This window comes from Armigeres subalbatus, chromosome 1 (genome assembly GCF_024139115.2).
Source record: "Armigeres subalbatus isolate Guangzhou_Male chromosome 1, GZ_Asu_2, whole genome shotgun sequence".
NCBI lineage: Eukaryota > Metazoa > Arthropoda > Insecta > Diptera > Culicidae > Armigeres > Armigeres subalbatus.
The window spans coordinates 186,531,482-186,554,581 of NC_085139.1; the positions used below are offsets into that span (position 1 = coordinate 186,531,482).

The 23,100-nt window shown below is 39.1% G+C and overlaps 1 protein-coding gene across 3 annotated transcripts in view; it reads right to left on the reverse strand.

Annotated features, from left to right (window-relative positions):
* The window catches only part of LOC134205603 (beta-mannosidase), a 30,649-nt gene extending 18,391 nt beyond the window's left edge, over positions 1 to 12,258 (reverse strand). The window contains exon 1 of one of the 3 annotated variants that reach the window (XM_062680990.1): positions 12,219 to 12,258. The gene's annotated coding sequence lies outside the window, so the exon portion shown is untranslated. Of the gene's footprint in view, positions 1 to 12,126 lie in introns of all 3 variants that reach the window. The other 2 variants (XM_062680988.1, XM_062680989.1) reach the window with 2 other exon arrangements.
* Positions 12,259 to 23,100: the final 10,842 nt, after the last annotated feature.

The window sequence follows — 23,100 nt, forward strand, 5'->3', positions numbered from 1 at the left end:
TAATTATTTTTCAAAGGATTTCCGGAAAGAAATTCCAAAAGAATTTCTTAAGAAATCTACGAGGGAATCTTGGAGGCTTTTCGAAGAAACTTTTAAAGAAATCTATGGAGAAATATCTGAAGGAATTCTTGGCGGATTTTTTTAGATTATTTAAGGAAAAAAATCGTGAGGAGTTCTCAAATGATTTTTTGGAGAAGTTTTTGAAGAAATTCCTGGAGGGTGTAGGATAGGGTGGCTCAAATTAGTAATGGGAAAAACTTTTTTCATTTTTTTTATGGGCCGCCCTCTTCTTCGGTTCTATTTGTTGCCTTAATGCTCTAGACAAAATTTCAGCCAAATCGGTCAACGTTTGGGCGGTGCTAAACTCGTTGGAAATTTATATGGAAAAATGTATCCAGAAACATCCAAAACAGTGATTTGCAGTTAATTGGCACAATTTACGATGAAGAATTGTGATATTCAGATCGTGAAGCAATACAGAATATTATGCTGAATATTATACAGAATGTTATGCTGAAAACCGCGAAAAGATTAGAGTCTGTCCGGCGAAGTTATTAGCATTTCTCTGAAGAGGGGTTTGAGCAAATTTCGTTTCTTTTACCTTTGAAAAGAAATAAATTCACCCCTACAACACTCCAGTAAAATGCTAATATCTTTGCCTAAGAAACTCTAATCTTCTCGCGGTTTTCAGCATGACAATTTGTATTCAATTCTACAAGAACTGAATGAGTATCGTAGTTCATGATCGTAAATTGTACCGTCCAACTGCAAATCACTGTTTTTTGATGTTTCTGCATACATTTTACCATATAAACTTCCAAGGATTTTCGCACCGCCCAAACGTTGACCGATTTGGCTGAAATTTTATCCAGAGCATCAGGGCATCAAATAGAACCGAATAAGAGGGCGGCCCATCAAAAAATTTGAAGAAGTGTTTTTTGAGCCACCCTAGTGTAGGAGTTTCCAAATGAATTTTCGAAGGCATTTTTAAAAGAGAGCCTGAATTGATTTTCAAAAATAATTTCCATTGGAACTGCTAACAAAGTTTTTGGAGGTATTTCTAAAAGACTTCCCCAATGAATTCCTAAAGGAATTTCCAGAGAAATCACGAAAAATGTTTGAGGAGTTCCTTAGGAAATTGTTTCAGAATTCCTCCAAAAACTCTCTTAAAACTCCTACAGAAAGAAGTTTTGAAAATTTTCTTAGGAATTTCTTCGAAAATTAATTGAGAAATTCCAGCGGAAGATACTTTTTAGATTTTTTTTTTGGAATTTCCTCTAGGGGTTCCTTAGCATCAAGACATTTTTCCTGAAATTACCTAAGGGATTCTTTCAAATATACCTTAGGCAATTTCTGATGATTTTTTTTTCGGATAATCCATTGAAAATTCCTCCAGTAAATTCTGTGGTTACTTTAGGAAGCTACCTAGAGACACTGAGAAAAAAACCTCTGTAAAGGGGAAGGGTCGTTTGGCCGTAACCCATTCAGCCGAAAGCCATTTGGCCGAAATAAATCTGGCCGAAAGGGTCATTTGGGCGAACGGGTCATTTGGCCGAAAGGGTAATTTGGCCGAAAGGGTAATTTGGCCGAAAGGGTCATTTTGCCGAAAGCGTCGTTTGGCCTAAAGGGTCATTTGGCCGGAAGGGTCTTTTGGCCGAAAGGGTCATTTGGCCGGAACGGTCGTTTGGCCGAAAGGGCCATTTGGCCGAATATGACATTTGACCGTATAAGACATTTGACCGAATAGGTCATTTGAAAAGTGAGAAATTAGGAGTGAGAAGAGAGACGTCTCAATTCTCATTTCTCACTTCTCACTGTAAAAAGAGAGAAGCGTGAAGTTAGTAGTGAGACAACTCTTTACCCACTTCGGACTATTCACTTTTCAAAATGAGAAAAGAGAAATGAGGAGTGAGAAGCGAGACGTCTCACATCTCACTAAGAAAATTAGAAGCGCAAAGTGAGCAGTGAGACGTCTCACTATTCACTTTGCGCTTCTCAATTTCTACATTGATAAAAGAAAAATGAAGAAAAAGAAGTGAGACATCTAACTACTCACTTTCATTTCTCACTGTTCCCTGTTAAAAAGTGAGAATTGAGGCGTCTCCCTTTTCACTCCTCATTTACCACTTATCGTTGTAAAAAATGAGAAGCATGAAATGAATAGTGAGATGTCTCATTACCCATTTCGTCCAACTCACTTTTCACAATAAAGAGAATAGTGAGACGTCCCACTTCTCACTCTTTATTTATATCTTCTCATTGTAGAAAGTGAGACGTGAGATGACTCACTTCCCATTTCTCACTTCTCACTGTGAAAAGTTAGTAGTGCGAAGTGGGTAGTGAGACGTCTCACTACTCACCTCATGCTTCTCACTTTTAACAGTGAGAAGTAAGAAATAAGGAATGAGAATTGAGACGTCTCTCTTCTCATTCCTAATTTCTCACTTTTCAAATAACCTATTCGGCCAAATGACCTATTAGGCTAAATGTCTTATTCGGGCAAATGTCCTATTCAGCCAAATTACTCCTACGGCTAAACGACGTTTTCGGCCAAATGACCCTTTCGGCCAAATGACCCCATCAGCCAAATGACCCTTTCGGCTTAAATACCCGTTTGGCCAAATTACCCTTTGACCAAATGACCCTTTCGGCCAAACAACCTTTTTGACCAAATGACACTTTCGGCCGAACGACCCTTTCGGCCAAATTACCATATCTGCCAAACGACCCTTTCAGCCAATCGACCCTTTCGGCCAAATGACTTTCGGTCTAATGATTTGTTCGGCAAAATGGTATATTCAGCCAAATGACATTGGCAAAAAGACGCGCAGAAAATACTGCGCGGTGGAGAATAGTAAATGACGCAGACGAACGAATGAATCACGATTGTACCAAGTTTATAAAAATGCAGACAAAGGCAGGCTGAAATTTTTGGACATTTTCCTCAGGAGTTTCTTCACGACATTCTCCATTTCTTTTTATTTTTTTTTAGGATCCCTTCAGATATTCATTCAAAGCTCCTTTAAAAATTTATTGGGAAATTTATTTGAAATTCTGTTAGGACTTTAAAAATATCTGTGAGGATTTCTTCGAAAGGTTCCTACTGATTTTTCTTTGGGAAATCCTTCAGTTCTCACAGTTTTCAAGGAAATTTCTTCAAAAATGTGCCCGGATTGCCTTATAAAACTTTATCCGACATTACTTCAGGAAATCATTTGGAAATTCCTTTGGAAAACTCTTTTAGGAATTCCATCGGAAATTAGTTCATTGTTGAATAAATTTCCGAATGAATTCCTGCAGGATTAGCTCTACTGAAGGAATTTCCCAAAGAGAACGTGAATGAATTTTAGAAAGAATACCTATACAAATTTCTGTAGGAATTCTCATAGAATTTTACGAAGGAATTCCTTTTGAACTTTCCTAAGAAATGTCTGTAGAAATTTCCTAAAAAAAAACTCCTTCAGGGACTACACCAAGAACTTTTTTGGTATATTTAACCAAATTTCAGGAAAAAATTTAAATTTGGTTGGTCATCCCCAGTCTTACTTAGCTAGTATTTATTTTTATTAATGTTGATTATAACATTTTAACATAAATAACATTTTTAAATCAGGTATTGATTAGTGTCGCCGTCAATTGACTATTTTGAATGGGCTGCTTGATGATCGGCAAACGTAGAATATTGCAATTTTAATCCACTGAAGTTGATTTGTATACGGACGATTCCTGTCGTGTGAATCAAAACCGCATGAATCCAAAAACCCGCATTAAAATTGATTTTACCAGACATTGATTTTTTCATTCACGCCGGTTCACGCCGCCGCCGCCGCCGCCGATGAAAGTCAACGGCGCGCCGCCGTGACGCCGCCGCCGCCGGGGCAAAAGTGACCACCACGCCGCCGCCGCCGATTATGTGACCGGCGCACAGGTCTACGAATACATCCTAAATAAATCAAAGAAAACCGTATGGTAATGTGTTAATAAAGCGCTTGTTAAGCAAATTCCGCTGTGACGCTTTTTTTCAGGCTTGGCAGTTATAAAGCCACCGCTCGCTCGTTCCTGCTCTATACGAAGGAGGCCAAGGTTTCAATTCCAGATCGTTTCCATCTCTATCCCATAGGTACCTTCAACTTGATCATTCTAGCAGTCACTGTTAGAAGTGAATCAAAGCTCATTTCTGCATTCATTCTTTCTTTTCTATCACATTGGCAACACGTTTATTAAGACGAAGCTCTGGTAAGTGATAGAAGCATTAGAAACAATTATTTTTCACTGTAATTTTTTATTCGAAAAATAAAAGAGCTCATTATATAAATTTGATCCAAATATCAAAGATTTTTCAAGCAAAATATTTTTCTTAGGAAAACATTAATGCGTTCTTCAGAAAAATAATAACAACTATTGAAAAAAATAGAAAGTTAAACATGAGAGGTGTATTCATATCATAAAGCACTTCTATTCAATGAGAGTTGTTATTAACTTGCTCAAAATAACGCCTTAGTTTTAAAAAAATAACATGCTTTTGAAACTTGAGATTTTAAACGATTTCATTCTTAAAATCGAAGCATTATTCAAAAACAAGACAGACAGAAATATTTTTGTCAGAATTCTCGGAGAATTTCCAAAGCGGGTTTTAAAATGCTTGATGTTTTTAGGGAAAGGCTTTTTTAAGCCATGAAATACAGTCAAACCTCCATGAGTCGTTGTTCTATAATTCGATAACGACTCATGGAAGCAAATTATGCCACATTGAAACATATTTCCTGGATTACTGTGATGGATCCTCCAGTAAACTTTCCAAGAATTTTGTTTGCTAATGTTTTCACAGACCACCATGTGTCCGAAAAAAATCTTAAATATACTTCTAAGATTCCAGTTTGATATCTAAGCTTTAGAATGATTTTTGATATTTTGGAAATTCTGTTATGCTGATATAATTTTCTAAAATTATCAATCAGATTTAAAGACGGTAAGTGTGTTTTCTTAAATAGAAACAATTTAGAAGTTTTAACTAACAAACATATAACACTAAGCAGATTTAAGAGCTAATGTATTTGTATTTCGAGAAGAAAGCTGGAATACGTGAAGGGTCTATATAGGTTATGATTTTTCTTCAATCTTTGAACTGAAAACTTTATTCCTGAAATTTCTGAAATCTTTGACATTTGAGATTAGTTTTCATTTATGCTATATTTGATTGAACGGAGTTTTTGTATGTATTTTTTTGGGATTTTCAACATTTACATTTAAGATTGTAGTTCTGAAATTCCAGAAAATCCGAAATTTGATTCTTTTTAAAAGACTGATTTGATTCTTTTTAAAAGACTGATAAATTTCTGTAAACACAATTCTTGAGTTATGACGTGTTTTATAAGACCTAAAATTGAAAAGAATGCTGAAAACGAAGAAATTATACAACTGTTGAGATACCACGTAAAATTTGAGATTTCTGAGCCCATAAAAATCCTCATAATAATATACATCCTTATAAAAAAAAAATATAACAATTTTTGAACAAAACTCATTTGAACGACATTTCATTAATCCCAGAATTAAAATAAAATGTAATTATCAGAAAAAATGTTGAAAAAACGGAAAAGTTAATTAGTTAATTATAGCTTTAAATTAGTCCGTCTAAAAAAAATCAGTGTCAATCAAATTCCCAGTTATTTCCCGGTTTTTCCCGGTTCTATCTGATTCCCAGTTAATTCCCGGTTCTCCCGGTTTTCCCGGTTCAGTGGCCACCCTGTATGTTGTGCAAATGCATAATCGAGTTTCAGACATAGTAATTAATTTCCACTCCGAGTGGGAAAAAAATTCGCCGAATACTAGATACTACTCTCTGATAGATAATTAGTCAGGATATTTAATTAAGTATGTATTTTCAAATCGTGAAATTGTAATAGACTTTAATACCCGGAACATAGGCAATTAACCTTGAATGTATAGAGATTATTTATAATGGATATATAAAACTCGATAGTCTTATGTATCTAAAGATCTTATGTTGTTTACGTATCAATTTGTTACCGTCCCTCTGCACCGAATACACGCGATCGTTTGAACAGTACGCAGTGAAGTGTTCTATCTCTCCCCGACCGAAATCCCCCAGAGGATTCCGAGGCGCAGACATCTTTTTGGACATTCTCAAAAAAGTAGTGACAAAAACGTCGCTTGTGAGAAGTCCGTCAAAAAAATTGGTTCCGATTCCGAATCCGTTGACAAAACCCTGTTGGACCTCACGGGAACTCCGTGTGTGATCTGTGGTCCATCAACATGCGACGAAAAGATGGTCGGTTGTGATGGATGTTCCGCGTGGTTCCACATACGCTGCGTGGGACTACCGGAAGAAAAACTCTAGCGTAGATGCGTCTAGCGTAGATGCGAAAGTGCGAGCACTGGAACAACGTCAAAAGCGGCAAATGGGGTAGTTGGAGGCGGAAATGGAACTGAGAAAGAAGGAGAAGAAGATACAGCGCGCATGCGAAAGGAAGAAGATGAAGATGGAGGAGAAGATGCGTGCTGAAGAAGAAGAGGAGCGGATGGCCTGGCAAGCTGAGATGCTGCGAAAGAAGAAGGAGCAGATCCAGCGGATGGAGGCAAGGCAGAAGTTGTTCGAGATGGAAATGGCGGCCATGGATGAAAGGTTGGCGGAGCTTTCGGGTAGTCCGGCGTCGAATGAGTTGAAGTCGAAGATCGTAGTTAGCGGATTACGGGCGGGTCCTTCCGGCAATACTAATAGGAAAGTGTTGGAGCTGACAAAGGAAAACGTCAAACGGCTAGAGGAGGACAACGACGATAGCGACGAGGATGATGAGGACGCCGACGAAAGTGAAAGCAGCGATGAAGAAAAGGGTAAATACGATGAGTCCGATGGAGGAAAGCGGCTGAATAAACGAGCCACCATCGCCACAAAAAAAGTGTGCTGCTTCAGAAATTTTGGTTTCCCTTCGGGAATATTCTCATTTTGTAATTGTAATAATAATAATAATAATTGTAATTCAGTAACATTTTGGTTTTATGTTGGTTTTATAACACTCTTGTAGAGTATATTATGCTCTTCAAGACTCAAGAGCGTTATAAAACTTAAAATGTTACTTGGGAAAGCTTTTGGGAATCTCACGACATTTCTAGATTTTTATGTCAGAGCTGTTCAAGTCGTCACTGGATGAATTGAAATAGCTGTTTGGTAGGCCAACTGCGGACAGTTGAACAAAAACAATAACTTTTTTGTGTTTGACTGTAAGAATAGAAAAAGGCTAGCCCCCCCTAGAATTTTTCCTTAGTTACGCCAATGCATGTTTAGCCAGTTACCTTGTAATTTGTACGATTTAGAAAACTGGCGTCTTCTACAGAGGATAATCATGATAGTGGTAAGCTTAGTTTGCAATTCATCCACTTGGCGGCGCTAGTTGAGTTAGAAAAACACCCGCCTGATGGCGTTAGTGTATAAGCAATTACTTTTAGGGTAGATATCTTGCAATCAATAAGATTTAGAATCATACCGTCCTCTACAAAATTGTTAAACTTGGGTGTTGTTTTCCAACATCATAGGGTTCTAATAGCCTTTTGTTGAAGAACTTTATTCTTTTATTGAAATATGCCGGGCAATGGCATAAAATGCCACCCGGTTAGGTAGCCTTTCAAATACCATGAAAAATGGAGAAAGAAAAATTTTTGGCAATCAACCCGGCAACTAAATAAGGATTATGATTGGAAACTCGGTATCTGGAATGTTCGGACCCTAATTGAGCATGGACGAGTGAGCCTTCTAGCTGAACTGCAGAAGGTTGGAGTGAACGTTGCCGTTTTAGAAAAAAGTCCGATGTCCTCCCGATCAATAATGCATAACAAAATTATAACAAGGGGAGTTATTTATTTCAGAAAAATATTGTAACAAAATGTGTTATAAAATTGGCTGGTTAGTTGTTAAAATAACAAAAAATATATCAAAAAAACCTCTAGCCGTAACACGCTTATAACAGAGGTTGATACCTTCATATCAACATTATAACAAACGTTGATATAATTTATCTGTACAAAAATCAACTTTCAAGGTAATTGCCTACATCACGGATGGAAATTTGGTACGCGACCAAGACGGATTTCGATCCATAATGTAGGTAATTAACTTTGTTCCAGCTATGCATTAATATCGAGCGGGTTCAAGTTATACTGAAGGTGATCACCTCCGATTTTTTTTTCCAATGTCTACAAAAAATGTAGGCAATTATTTTGTGAAAATATACATAACTAATGTTGTTATAATTTTGATATGAAATAAAATTGACCGAAGACACATTTTTATCGAATTATCTAATTATAACACACGTTGTTTTAAATAACAACCATTGATAGAATTGAGTTATAATTTTGTTATGCATTCCTGATCGGGCTATATCCGAGGAACGTAAATTCAGAGCCGTGGATTCCACGACCAATACTGCATTCAAATATAACACCTATTACAGCGGCGGCAAAAAAGCAGGACATGGGGTTGGTTTCGAAGTGAAGAACAAGCAGTTAAAGCGAGTAATGAGGTAGAAACTTAATAGCGAACGGATCTGTGTGTTGAGGATGCGAGACGAATTCTTCAATTACAGCCTAATTAACATCTACGCACCGACGAACGATAAATCCGACGACACGTTTTATGAATGTCTTGATAAAACCTATGGAGGGAGAGTGCTCAAAGCATGACGTGAAAATTGTTTTCGGAGACGCAAACGCTCAAGTCGGTAGTGAAGACTTTTTTCCGTATCATGATCGGTAACGAGCAACTTCACTCCGCTACTAATGACAAGGGGCTACGGCTAGTCAATTTCGCTGCCAGAGGGATGGCCATCAGTAGCACCTACTCTGCTCGAAATAATAACCGAAAGCACACCTGGAGACACCCAAACAGTGCCACTTGCAACCAGATAGACCATGTTCTGGTATATGAGTGGCATTTCTCGGATGTTATCGATGTGTGGACATTCAGAGGTCCGAACATGGACTCTGAAAATTCGATCACGGTTGTTAACTGTATTGAACGAAAGATCATAGCGAACGATGAAGAATAACTGATTACACTATATGAGGTTAGAAAAGCCATTAAAGAATTGAAAAACAATGAGGCTGCGGGGAAGGACCAGCTTCCGGCTGAACTTCTCAAACATGGCAGCGAGCAGCTTTATGAAGTTCTGCACCATATACATATATGGCTATTATTTGGCAAGACGAGGAATTGCCTGCTAGCTGGTTGGACGGCCTCATTTGCCCATTCTTTAGGGAAGGGCACACACTGGAGTTAAAATCAATTACCAAGAAATAACCCTATTTAGTTCGGCATACAAAATTATGTCCCGTATTTTGTTCAACAGATTAAGAAGAAGAAGAATTCGCTTGAAGAGTCCTTTGTCGGCGAATATTAGGCAGGTTTTTGCGAGGGCCGATCAACGAAAAATGTTTCTCTTGAGACAAATTCTTGATAAATTCCAGGAGTACAACTTGTAGACTTCTTCTTTTTCAATGGCTGTACATTCCAACTGGAACTTGCTTTGCTTTTCTATGCCCGCCATTGACCGGGCCGGGCCGAAAATTGAACTCGCCATCTCCGGATTGGAAATCCTACGCCTTTGCTTGCAGGGCTACTGAAGAACCAGACACATCATTTGTTTATTGATTTAAAAGCAGCGTGCGATCCAGTGAACCAAAATGAATTATTGCCAGTTATACTAGAACATGGTTTTCTTGCTGATTCGTGTAACGTTGGACAGAACACCTGTCTACACTGAGAAAATTCTGCATATTGAATATATTTGTCGCACATATAAATTTTTACAATTTGGGGACCAAATATATGCAATTTGTTTCCACACATAAATTCAATAACTGCATATTAGAAACCACACATATATTTTATTTGATTATAGATTCTATTTGTACTTCGCGAGGAGAGTGGTAATGTGTGCACTAATAAACATCATGAATCAAATTATTGGATTTTTGCCAATAAAAATGTGTAGAATTTTTGCAGTGTAGCATACGGGTCGTGGGTTCAAACGCCATCGAAGAAAGGGCTGTCCACAAACCACGTAGACCAATTTTCACATTTTCAAACCCCCTTCTATCCTAGGAAACTTTCGTAAACTTTTCCGACGTAAACTTTTTTTTCCGTAGAATCTCCAAAGAATTTTAAGTGGAAATATCTAAGTTTTTGAAGAAAAGTTTTTGCCTTTCTCGTACAACGAAGTTGTACCGAAAGGCTATCATTTCACTCCGAAAACGAACTTTTCATAGAAGCCTCTGAGACCCATAGTGTTATATACCAATCGACTCAGCTCGACAAACTGAGCACATGTCTGTCTGTCCGTGTGTATGTATGTGTGTATGTGTGTGCACAAAAGCTATAAAAAACATTAGACAACTTTTCGTATAGTAATCCTCAACCGATTCTCGCAACAAGTTTTATTCGACAGGGGTCAAAGCCTTGTTGATCACTATTGAATTTGATAACGATCGGTAATTGCGTTTAAAAGTTATGAAGAAAATGGTACTTCGGACCATATAAACCCCATATAAGGTTGGTGTCTTAACTGAATGCAAGAAAGGTGGATTACCACCACCACCAACGCTAGGTGGATTATCTGGGTTTTTTAGAAGAAATTTCCTGCTCAACACAGAAGATTTTCCTGGGGAAATCCAGGACAGTTTAACGCCTAAATTAAGACTATTAATCCAGTGAAAAACATTTGATTTTTCATGAGTAATTCAAAAGATTCTCCCGAAATTGAAAACAATTGTTTTAATATTATGCAATATCTGAATAAAAAGATTACAAATGATGTATTAGAATCTAACATTCTTCTGTATTTCTCAAGATTTTTTTTAAGGAATTGCAAAAATTGTTTTCCTTGGCCGATTAAGCAACTGATTCTAGCATTACAAGTTGTTCCGAAAAGGATATTGCGGTTGAGGTATTGTGCCTTGCAACAAAATGGCTTTCGTGATCATTTTCCAAGGCTCTCATAGATGTGAAAAAAATTTCCGCAATACAAAAAGCACGTGCTTTTCAAAAATATCAAAGTAGTTTTTTATAGCAGTATGTTGTTCTTAGGCGACTATCTGGCGCTCATTTTTTGTTGCGATTAAAAATAAGCTTCTTCATTGGCATTACATCCCTCACTGGGACATTGCCGCCTCGCATCCTACGGCACGGCTAAGGAGGGTCAGCAGAAGCAGAAGGAGAAGAAGAAGAACATTCATAAAATCCATCTCGAAATGTCACATCTGTAACGATGTGTATACACCAATCCAAATCCTACATCCAGATAATATCTAAGCTCCAGTCCGTTCGTAGCCTGGTTGATATTATCGAATTGATTGGCCTTATCGATAGCATGTTAAGGAGTTTCCGTTAGTAGATGTTTGATAAGAAGTGATCTCGTCAGAAACCTCTGTTTTGGTGGATAGTAAGTAGAAAGCAATAGACAAACTATAGTCAAGGCATGCCTAGTGGTCAATCGAATTACCAGATTCTAATAATTGGAAATAGCTGTTGGTTGTTTACCCGTAGTACCAACCGTTGACTTTTATGTGCGTAACTAACACTTCGTTTAGAAAATGATTTGGTAGAATCATTCACCGATAAATTCCAATGAAATCCTTATCAACAACTTTAAGCGAATGTAAAAACTCTATTCAGCATACATATGCATATGTGTATACCACTCGAAGAAAACTATGATTATAATCGGATTTCATACTCGTGTGCTTTATTTGCCACATGAAGTACCTTGCAATTGTTACTCTATTTAATCCACTTAACATTGCCACAGAAAAAATCATTTGGTATAAAGGCACTGTATTTTTTTTTAACTTTTTGCCTATCTTGTACTACAAAGTTTTTATTATACTTTTGCAATTTGATCCATTTTATTTATAATAGTCTTTCACTTTTTTATACTGAAGCACACTAGCATTAAAATATGGTTGGTATACTGAATAAATCAGAATAATAATTAATATACAAGTGCGCACATCTTTTTTGCATATATAAAAACCAACATAGGTATTCACTCTACAGTCGGGCATTGCCATATATTCAACTCTGTAGTGATTATACGTCAGCTACTTAGTTACCTACTTATTCAAAATTTCGTTCGCTGTGAACATAAACAAAACTTCCGATCAACCGATAACCTTTACTCTGCCCAGAACAAGCCCGTACTAACGTTTTTTATTGGATACTACCGAGTATCAAACCGATCTGTCTCACCAACGAACACAAACTGAAGTACTTTCGCTGAGGTTTCCATAGTACATACCTTCATTGAATGTAGTTCTGTCGCGCAATTGCATCTGTTTTTCTTATTCTCTTTATGCTGAGTAGGTTGGCATGTTTTTATAGTGCTTCTACACATTATACTGTGTGGGTCGCGAATCATACCGGCACGAATTTTCATTAAGTTGATTTTTGTTGTCGCGCTTTCTTCTCTGGTTTGAGTTTATGGACTTTCGTTTTCGTTCATTCGAGTGATGTGTAGTTTTGGCATTAAAGATCGAAGTCATTTGTGCAAGGCTCAATAACTACGATTGTAACAGTGCACATTGGTAATATTGTTATCTTTTTCTTCTTCAATGGTTCTACAATCCAACTGGAACTTGGCCTGTTTTTCAACTTAGTGTTCAATTACCTTAATTCAACCTTAAAGTGAACCATCTTGGGAAAGAATCTTTCAACTATACTAATTTTTGATATACCGTAGAAGTACCATATTTGACGCAGGTCCAAACTTGGCGCACTTTCATATCAAATGATTCATAAAACTTATTTTCGCCAAAAATATATCAAAGAATCAAGCTAGACGGCTTTATTTGCTCTTCTTCTTTGCATATATGGCGTAAAAAGCATATTATCGATGAAGAATTAACTTATCCGAATAAAATATATAGAGGTCATACTCATAATGCGTCAATTTTTCGCTTTCTTAGCCACAATGCTAAGGATCGAATAATCATTTTTTGCTCGCAAAATGACTTGTGAGAATTTTCGACCCCTACCTACAAACAGCTTACTCATAAAGCTTTTCCTTTTATGCTGAACATTGCAACACTCTAACGCATTTTCCAGCCCAAAACGTTCTGCGTCAAATTAGGCTCATAATTCATTTTGATGTTCCTAATTAACCTTATCATACGAATATAAAATGCAGTGCTAAAAACCTAAATAATACTCTTAGGAAAAGCAATATGTATTCATTTTATTTTAACTAAATATCTACTACTTAGAATATTAATCAACATTGAATTATTCCACTAAGTGTCCAACCCATGGTAGTATGCCTTATGTTGTCTTCGATTTTGATGCGTTTTTCACGGTATTTGGTAATTATGCAGTTTTTCTTAGCTGGTTTTGAGATTCTCGCGAGAAAATAATATTATATAATAAATTAGTATCATACAATTCAATGTACTTTCTCTGTACAAAATTCTAACAGGCCAAAAAAATGAACACATTTTTAATTAATTACTCTATTGCTATGCAAGCTACTAGTCAGGCAACCCTGAATAGGAAATTAAAAAATAAGGCGTTTTTTTGATTGAGTTTTAACATAGTTTCAAAGTGCGTCAAATTAGGAACAATTTTTCGTCAAATTAGGAACATGGTAAAATCAGTGCGTCAAGTTGGGCATCTCAAGTACCACATAAAAACAGATGTAAAAACTAAGAAATAAACTTATATTTCGAAGTTTCATTATTTGCACACATTCTATAATAGTATTTAGAAAGCTCGTTATGCAGAATATTTTACCCTTCTTTAGCTCGCGGTAAACTTCTCAGTAGCAAGTGACCCCTCGAACTGGGTCTCACGGCCGGCTTACTACTGGGTAATCGGAGGAGCTTCGCGAACAACATGCAGATTAACGTCACTTTTCTTGGAATATTTTTAAAAGGAAATCTATTGTGGATGAAAACTATGGGTTTATTAAATTTATTGCTTTTTGTAGTGTGGGTGAGAATCCATTATAAAAAAACTATTGATTTAAAATGTAGAGTGGGTGGTTTATTGCTGATTGTGGGAATTGGAGTCGCGTTGCCTGTTGAACTCATTGATGACGGTGGACGAGCGCTCGCCGATGATCCAGCCTTCCGGTCTAGTCTCCGGCGGGGTGGTGGTTGTTGTCGAAAAAAAAACTGGTGGATCGGATAGCAGATCGACTTGGCTAGATGGTGCGATCTGCTTCTCTCTCTGGCGTCTTCCCTCTTAGGCTTAGTCGACAGAGCCCAGGACGATACCGGAATGACTCTGCCGAGAGAGGTCCTCTTTAGCGATTAGAGCACCAATTTGGGCCCGAGGAATCGCTCCTTGGCGAATTATAGCCGCGCACGGCTAGAGCGTACGATGGTCCTTTACGTGTTAGGCGTAGTGGCCAGCTAGGGACCACTAGGCCGATCGTGTGCTTCGCCAACCTTAGGTCGGCAAACAAAATGGCGTTGTACCTTGAGGTACCACAAAAGGTCCTGTGAGGGTAACGGGGGGGAAACTTTTAGCAAATTCCGTACTAAACTAAACTAGTATTACGTTAGTTTTAAAATAAATTAGGCCGTACTGCACTTAGCTATGCACATACCTGATTGAACTTAATCACACCCGAATAATTTTACCACTCACTTAAACGAACTACTTGGACACTTTTGACGTAGGACTACGTCTGTGTTTTCTATATTGGGGTACACTTTACGATTGCGAAAATCGAGGACCGTCACGAAAATATGATAGACTTTAAACTTTAATATCTAAGCCGTTTCTCGATGGATTTTCAATTTTTTTGGACCATTCGATCAAGGATGAGTCAACGCTTCTTTGCATTTATTTGAAAATACTGATTTTTAACTATTTATTATTGATAATTGATGAAAAGTTTAGAAATAGGTAAACTAACCAATCACGTACATGCATCACTAGCACAGACATCAAAAATCAATCACTTGCGGGTTTGGATCTAATCCTCAGTTTGAACAAAATTTTACGCATAGCAGACGCATCAAAGCAATCGTAGCGGAGCGGACACAGCATCACGGGGGCGCTAATAACATTTTCAAAGAAAATCCATCGCATTGGTGGTGATGCTCGATGTGTTGCTGCAGATCATTCAACCTCAACGAACCAGAATTTCATATGAAGAAAAGGTTGACCATAAAAATAGCACTGTGGCGATCCCGCACCGCCAGTGCCGATGCTGAAAATTTATTACAAATTGTGGTGTCAGTTAGTTGGAACATTGGGAAAAGAAAATTGGTTCTTCTCAGGACCAACATTTTAAGAAAAGAAAGAGTTAATTGCGAAAATGGACTGTTTCGGTGGCATCGGGTTTGGCGTGGTAGCTTGTTTGCTGTTAGTGATTCCATCCATTAAAATTCACTACATTATCTCCAAATTCGTTATTTACGATTGAGTTTATTTCGGATAGTCGGATCAACCTTCTTTTGTATAAAATCAATGAAGACGCCACCTCAGTGGAAACTATCTACAGCAACCACCCATCGGTGAACGTCGCTCGGACAGACAGATGCCGAAAAATTATGTTTTGTTATATGAAGAAACTTCGTCTTGAGTCAAATTTCTGTTGTCATTCCTCGCAACAATACGCATTTAGATGAACAACATCTCATAACCAAATTCAGAATCTTGCGAGAAAGTTTCATTGGATTCTTGGAATTTATCATTCTCCGAACGGTCCGTTGTCTGTGGAATCCCGATCGAAATGGCTCGCGCGCGTCGAGAAGCTTTCTTATATCTAATGAAGTAATTTCATTAGCCCCGCCCTTTCATTATCGTTATGAGTGCACATTATATTTACACCCATATCAGCTCACAAATGGGCGGGGCTAACGGGGTTAATTTATTAAATACAAGAAAGCTGCTGTTTGATGCGCGCGAGCCTTTTTGATCGGGATTCCACAGAGAGCGGTTCAACATTCGATGCAGCGGAGCGGACACAGCAGCATGAAGTGGGTGGCAGTGTGACAATGCTCCAATTTTATTTCAACCTTTGGAGGCTTAGTGAAAAATCATCAAGAGGCGGTCGGACAGTTACAACGCATGGTGTCGACAAGCGATTGGATGCAGTTAGTTATTGGAATGGGAATTGGGAAAAGAAAATTGGTTCTTCTCAGGACCAACAATTTACGAAAAGAAAGAGTTAATTGCGAAAATGGACTGTTTCGGTGACATTGGGTTTGGCGTTGTAGCTTGGTTGCTGTTAGTGATTCCATCCATTAAAATTCACTACATCATCTCCCTCCGACGCGCTATCACATTCGCTATTTACGATTGAGTTTTGCACTTTGAAGAAAGTTTATTTCGGATAGCCGGATCAACCTTCTTTTGTATAAAATGGTGGCTTTTGTATAAAATCAATGAAGACGCCACCTCAGTGGAAACTATCTACAGCAACCACCCATCGGTGAACGTCTCTTGGACAGACAGATGTCAAGAGATAATGTTTGGTAATATGGAGAAACTTCGTCTTGAGCCAAATTGCTGTTGTTAATCCTCGCAACAATACGCATCTTAGATAAACAACATCTCATACCCAATTCAGAATCTTGCGAGAAAATTTTATACTATTCTTAAAACTTGTCATTCTCCGAATGGTCCGTCGTCTGCGGAATACCGATCAAAATGGCTCGCGCGCGCCGGAAAGCAGCTTTCTTATATCTAATGAAGTAATTCCATCAGCCCCGCCCCTTCAATAATCGTTACGAGTGCACATTTTATTTACACCTTTATCAGATCACAAAGGGGCGGAGCGAACGGGCTTAATCTATTAAATACAAGAAAGCTGCTGTCTAGTGCGCGCGGTAGAGTGATCAGAGCGCTAGTGGCAAAACTCCAACGAGGCCTGGATGCCCTGACAGAGTACCTCACCAGCTGGAAGATCTGTATCAACGCGGCGAAGACCCAGGTCATCATTTTCCCCCACTCCAAATCCCCTAAACTTGTTCCGCCTGGGGACTGTAAAATCATCCTCAATGGCACGACTGTGGAATGGGCCAATGAGGCCGACTACCTTGGCTTGACCCTCGACAGCAAGCTTATTTTCAGGCAGCAGGTTGACAAAACGGTGACAAAGTGTAACGTCTTGTTGAAACTACTGTACCCTTTGATCAACCGCCGGTCGTCATTGTCCCTGAAAAATAAGCTTGCTGTCTACAAGCAAATCATCCTTCCTGTGATCGAATACGGCATGCCGGTCTGGGAGAGCTGCGCTAAAACCCACCACCTCAAACTTCAACGAGTCCAAAACAGATTCCTGAGGATGATCCTCAACACCCCTCCCAGGACAAGAACATCCGAGGTTCACCGTCTGGCCGGAATAAAAACCTTACATGAACGCTTTGGTGAGTGTAAAGAAAAGTTTAGGGTCCGTTGTTTGCACTCGGATCAGGCTCCAATTAGGGCGCTAGTTCCAATCTAGGTTATCAAATTTTTATTGTAAATATTAGTGTACATAGTAGTTAGGTTAACAAATTTAAAAAAAACACTCCAGCGCCTCCTAAAGGCCGTCATATTAACAGTATATCATATAATCATATAAACACTTAAATAACAATGTAAACATAAAAATTTAAAATTGAAGTTGGAGGGCCAAGCCGGCCGAACACTGTATATGTAGAAAAATAATAATTGTAGAACAGAAAATTATTAAATAAAGAAGAATTTTACTACTACTATACTGTCTAGTGCGCGCGAGCCATTTTGATTCGAGCGGTTCGACATTCGATGCAGCGGAGCGGACACAGCAGCACGAAGGAGTGGGTGGCAGTGTGGCAATGCTGAAAATTTATTTCAAATTTTGGAGGCTTAGCGAAAAATCATCAAGTGGTGGTCGGACAGTTTCAACGCAAGGTGCCGGCAAGCGTTTGGATGCAGTTAGCTATTGGAAAGTCGCATTGAGAAATGAAAAACGGTTCTTCTCAGGACCAACATTTTAAGGAAAGAAAGAGTTAATTGCTAAAATGGATTGCTTCGGTGGCATCGGGTTTGGCGTGGTAGCTTGGATGCTGTTAGTGATCCCCTCCATTCAAATTTACTGCATCATCTCCCTCCGCTGCGCTATCAAATTTGCTAGTTACGATTGAGTTTTGCACTTTGAAGAAAGTTCATATCGGATTGTCGGATCAACCTTCTTTTGTATAAAGACCTTTTTGGAGGACACCATCCTCAAAAATTGCCGAAATAAAGGAGAAATAAGCAGAAACAGAAGTGACGTGAAACCAAACGCAAATATATTTATTTGCAACGTTCGGTTTTGCCCGCGATGTAAGTGTATGTGGCAAAGTAAGGATTGTGATGTCCCCGACTGAAAGCCAGTCGATTGGCTTCAGCGGCCGATGAGTCATGTTAATTCCACTCAAAGTCCATCTAACTAGGAACAACTATTCGACTTCTTGATTCAGTTGGCCTCCGAGCAGTTTGCTCAATGTTAATAAAACGACACAAATTATTATGGCAAATACCATAAATTTCGAATGGCTATGTAGTCCTACGTCACCTTTGCGTACAACCCGATTGGGCTGCACCTTTGAGTTTTTAAAATAATTTTTATCGATCTGCAGCACACGAACATCTGTCTAAAAGTGAGGGATGGCGGACTCATTTTGCGCCTCAATCCCTCCCAAGATGAGAGTTTTCTTCTATCGCCACCCCCTTTTGTTACTTGTTTTGCGCGCGCCTGCATGTTGTGTTGTTGCTCCCACTGATGTTCAACATGTCGCCCTCCTTGTGCCCACTCTACTGTTATACAATTTAAATATTCGAAAACACTAACGCTACTAACAAACATTTTTATTCTTGACTTAATTAAATTTACTAACCCAACACTTAAACCCCAGAAACGTGACATTAAAAAAATACATAAAGCACATATTAAAAACATAAGAATCTGTAACACTTGGTTACAAATATTAAGCGAATCCATTTTGCAATTATTTTTTAAATAATGATTCTTTTCAAAATTTTCTTAACTGCGTCAAATATGGTACCTCCACGGTATGTTGTAGCAAAAAGCTAGTAGGTCAAAGTGAGCAAAAATTAAAACTAAAAAAAATACATACAAAAAGACGGGTTATCCCCGAAACGTATAATGATATATGATATTTCAATCAAACGCTCTCCAGTTATAATTAGGGAAGTATAACAGAAATTACATTTTATTCAAGTGATAACGACAAGCAGATAACAAGCTTAAGATAGTTCAGAAAGTAATAATGCATTTGAAGATGGACACCTGTTGCAAGGATTAATAAACGTGTTTAAAAATAACGGGTTTGGAAATCTTTCTGATTGCTAAATTAGTTGGTGTAGATTTGGAATTGGCCAGACAAACTATCCAATCTAGTGGTAATGATTTATGTATTGTGTAATGGAGAGGAAGATATTCGAATGATTGATCTTAGTTCAATGAAGCAAAATCACTTTTAGGACTCTACATTTTTAACTTTTGGCTATATTTCTCAATTCATGCAAGGCCAAACAAATTGAATACAAATTCATATACTGCAACGAATACCAAAAGGTTAAAACATGCACACAGCGTTTCCTTTACTAGTGGACAAGGATAGTCTAGGCTTCTATTTTATCGTTATTTTGTAATTTCATTATGACTTATAGTGCAAAAAAATACATATATTATCTGCTACAATATATCAAAAAATATTTTTTTTTGAAAAATTCGTTTTTGAGAAAATCGATTTTTAAGTTTTATTTTCAATGTTTGAACTTTTTTTTTACAGTGTATTTTTTTTACATAGCCCCATTGATTACCTAAAACTTTGCCGAAGACATCAAAACGATCGGACAAGCCGTTTTCAAGTGAAATTTTGTTTGAAAGTGTTCAATGTGTTTTTGCTTAGGTCCTTGTCAAAAGTTAGATTAGAGTCAAAATGGCAAACCAACGATCCAAATTATGTTTTTTGATCACAAAGAAAGTATTTACAAAATTTCAGAGAAATCAAAAAATACAAAAATAAATCGACCTTCGATATTTTCTGGCGCGTAAAATCTTCCTCTGTTCAATGCAAAAAGTAAACAACATTGACGCTTGTCAAAACGCCCCAATTAGCGAACGGCATTCGCTAGTTGGGGTAAGGTCGTGCCCCAATTAGCGAACGATCACTGTAGTGGTTCCAGTTCACCGACATGCTCAATCTGGAGATGTTTTTTCATTAGATTAATCCGAACAGCTCTGATAGCCATTTCAATCATCGATCGACGCGTTTCAGAGTTGGATTTTATCAAGTCAACTAGATCTACTAGTGCATGATTTCACGGAAAAACCTTTAAAAGATCAAGGGTTGGTACCTACTTTGGTACTTACTTTTACTAAAACTACTATTACTAAAATTTTGTGCGTACTCTACTAATATACTTTGAACGGCAATCAATAACTTTCAGCCGGGCTTCGTGAGGTTCCAGTTTTAGCAAGTAACAAAAAAATATCACAAAATTCTATAAAATTCTGAGGGTTCTTTGCAATTTACATAGCTTGTCAGTTACCACGTTCCTGTGCACCGCTGAATATTGAAGCATCTTTAAATCAGGTTTTTTACCTATTCATCTATCTTATTTTAAATAAGATTTAAATTATTCTAAATATTAATTATTGTACGTTTAATTTTGCTTAAAACTAAGGGGCGCACCGGCTCTGCCTATGACCAATGACCATTGCAGATCTTACTCCGTAATACACCATGTGAGGATGTCTATCCGAGCAAAGTCTGACATCATTTTGAGGGCAAATAGAAACATATCTTGATCTTCTTCTTCTATGGCTCTACATTCCAACTTGGCCTGCTTTTCAACTTAGTATTCTATTATCATTTCCATAGTTGTTGATTGAAAGCTTCCTATGCACGCCATTGCATAATCTTGTGTGGCAAGTACAATGGATGCCAGGGTGTTGAGAATGTTTCCCACCCGAAAAAATTCTAGATCGGATCGAAAATCGGACTCATCAGCAAGGCAAACTGGAGAGCCAAACAAAATTTCATATCGACATCAAATTGAAATCAAAATTTGTTTTCAAATTTTGGTTTCCGTGAATTAATTAGTTATGTTGATTTCAGTTTGCTGTTGATATCTAAATTATATAAAAACTAATATTAAAATGATCACTTATTTAGTTATCAGAAAGCAACATAAGGCACGGCAAATGCTGGGTAAAGCGTACCATTGGTACTTCGCGTACCTGAAGAAATAAAATAGACCCCATCTCGCGGTCCTTAGCCTCTTACCCAGCAACTCCTATCCCTACCTCCCCGCGGTGCTGGCCGGGATACGAGCAACCTTAGGGAAGATCGGGTAACCAACCCCGGTGGGAACTATGGTCGTATGCTGACAGGGAAGGGGGGTTTGCTCCTCTCCGGAGGTGCAAATCTTATTGAGCGTCTGTTCTCCATGTCAGGATCGGCTCACAACAGCGTCTGTTCTCCATGTTAGGGGCGGCTGATCATCGTCCGAGTGCCAGCGAGGGACTCTAAGTGAAACTGTGCACCACTGGAAATAAGGTGGAATGGTCCTCCGGAAATTTAGGGGGTTTGGTGTCAGGCCCTGCAAGCCAGCCTTTAAAAAATCATAAGCAACGAACAATCAACAAGAGAGTACGTACCGGAACCATCGGCGAAGACCACTGCGACGAAAAGGGACTAGCGATTGGAAACTCGGTTCGTGGAACTGCAAATCTCTCAACTTCATCGGGAGCACACGCATACTCGCCGATGTGCTCAAGGACCGTGGATTCGGCATCGTAGCGCTGCAGGAGGTTTGTAGAAAGGGCACAATGGTGCGAACGTTTAGAGGTAATCATACCATCTACCAGAGCTGCGGCAACACACACGAGCTGGGAACAGCTTTCATAGTGATGGGCGATATGCAAAGGCGCGTGATCGGGTGGTGGCCGATCAATGAGAGAATGTGCAGGTTGAGGATCAAAGGCCGGTTCTTCAACTTCAGCATAATCAACGTCCATAGCCCACACTCCGGAAGCACTGATGATGATAAGGACGCATTCTACGCGCAGCTGGAACGTGAGTACGACAGCTGCCCAAGCCACGACGTCAAAATCATCATAGGAGATTTGAACGCTCAGGTTGGCCAAGAGGAGGAGTTTAGACCGACTATTGGAAAGTTCAGCGCTCACCGGCTGACGAACGAAAACGGCCTACGACTAATTGATTTCGCCGCCTCCAAGAATATGGCCATTCGCAGCACCTACTTCCAACACAGCCTCCCGTATCGGTACACCTGGAGATCACCACTGCAGACAGAATCACTAATCGACCACGTTCTGATTGATGGACGGCACTTCTCCGACATTATCGACGTCAGGACATATCGTGGCGCTAACATCGACTCTGACCACTATCTGGTGATGGTTAAACTGCGCCCAAAACTATCCGTCATCAGCAATGTTCGGTACCGACGACCGCCGCGGTACGACCTAGAGCGACTGAAGCAACCTGATGTCGCCACTGCATACGCGCAGCATCTCGAGGCAGCGTTGCCGGAAGAGGGTGAGCTCGATGGGGCCCCTCTTGAGGACTGCTGGAATACAGTCAAAGCAGCCATTAACGACGCAGCGGAGAACAACGTCGGTAAGTCGACGGAACGATTGGTTCGACGAAGAGTGCAGACAGATTCTGGAGGAGAAGGACGCAGCGTGGGCGGTCGCGCTGCAGCAAGGTACCCGGCAGAACGTGGAACGTTATAGACGGAAGCGGAGACAGCAGACCCGCCTTTTTCAGGAGAAGAAACGCCGCCTGGAAGAAGCGGAGTGCGAGGAGATGGAACAGCTGTATCGTTCTCAAGATACACGCAAGTTCTATCAGAAGCTCAACGCATCCCGCAAAGGCTTCGTGCCGCGAGCCGAAATGTGCCGGGATAAGGATGGGAGCATCTTGACGGACGAACGTGTGGTGATCGAAAGGTGGAAGCAGCACTACGAGGACCATCTGAATGGCGCGGAGAGTACAGGCAGTGAAAGTCAAGGCAGCGGAGGAGATGACTACGTCAGTTCAGCGGACGATGGAAGCCAACCAGCCCCCACCTTG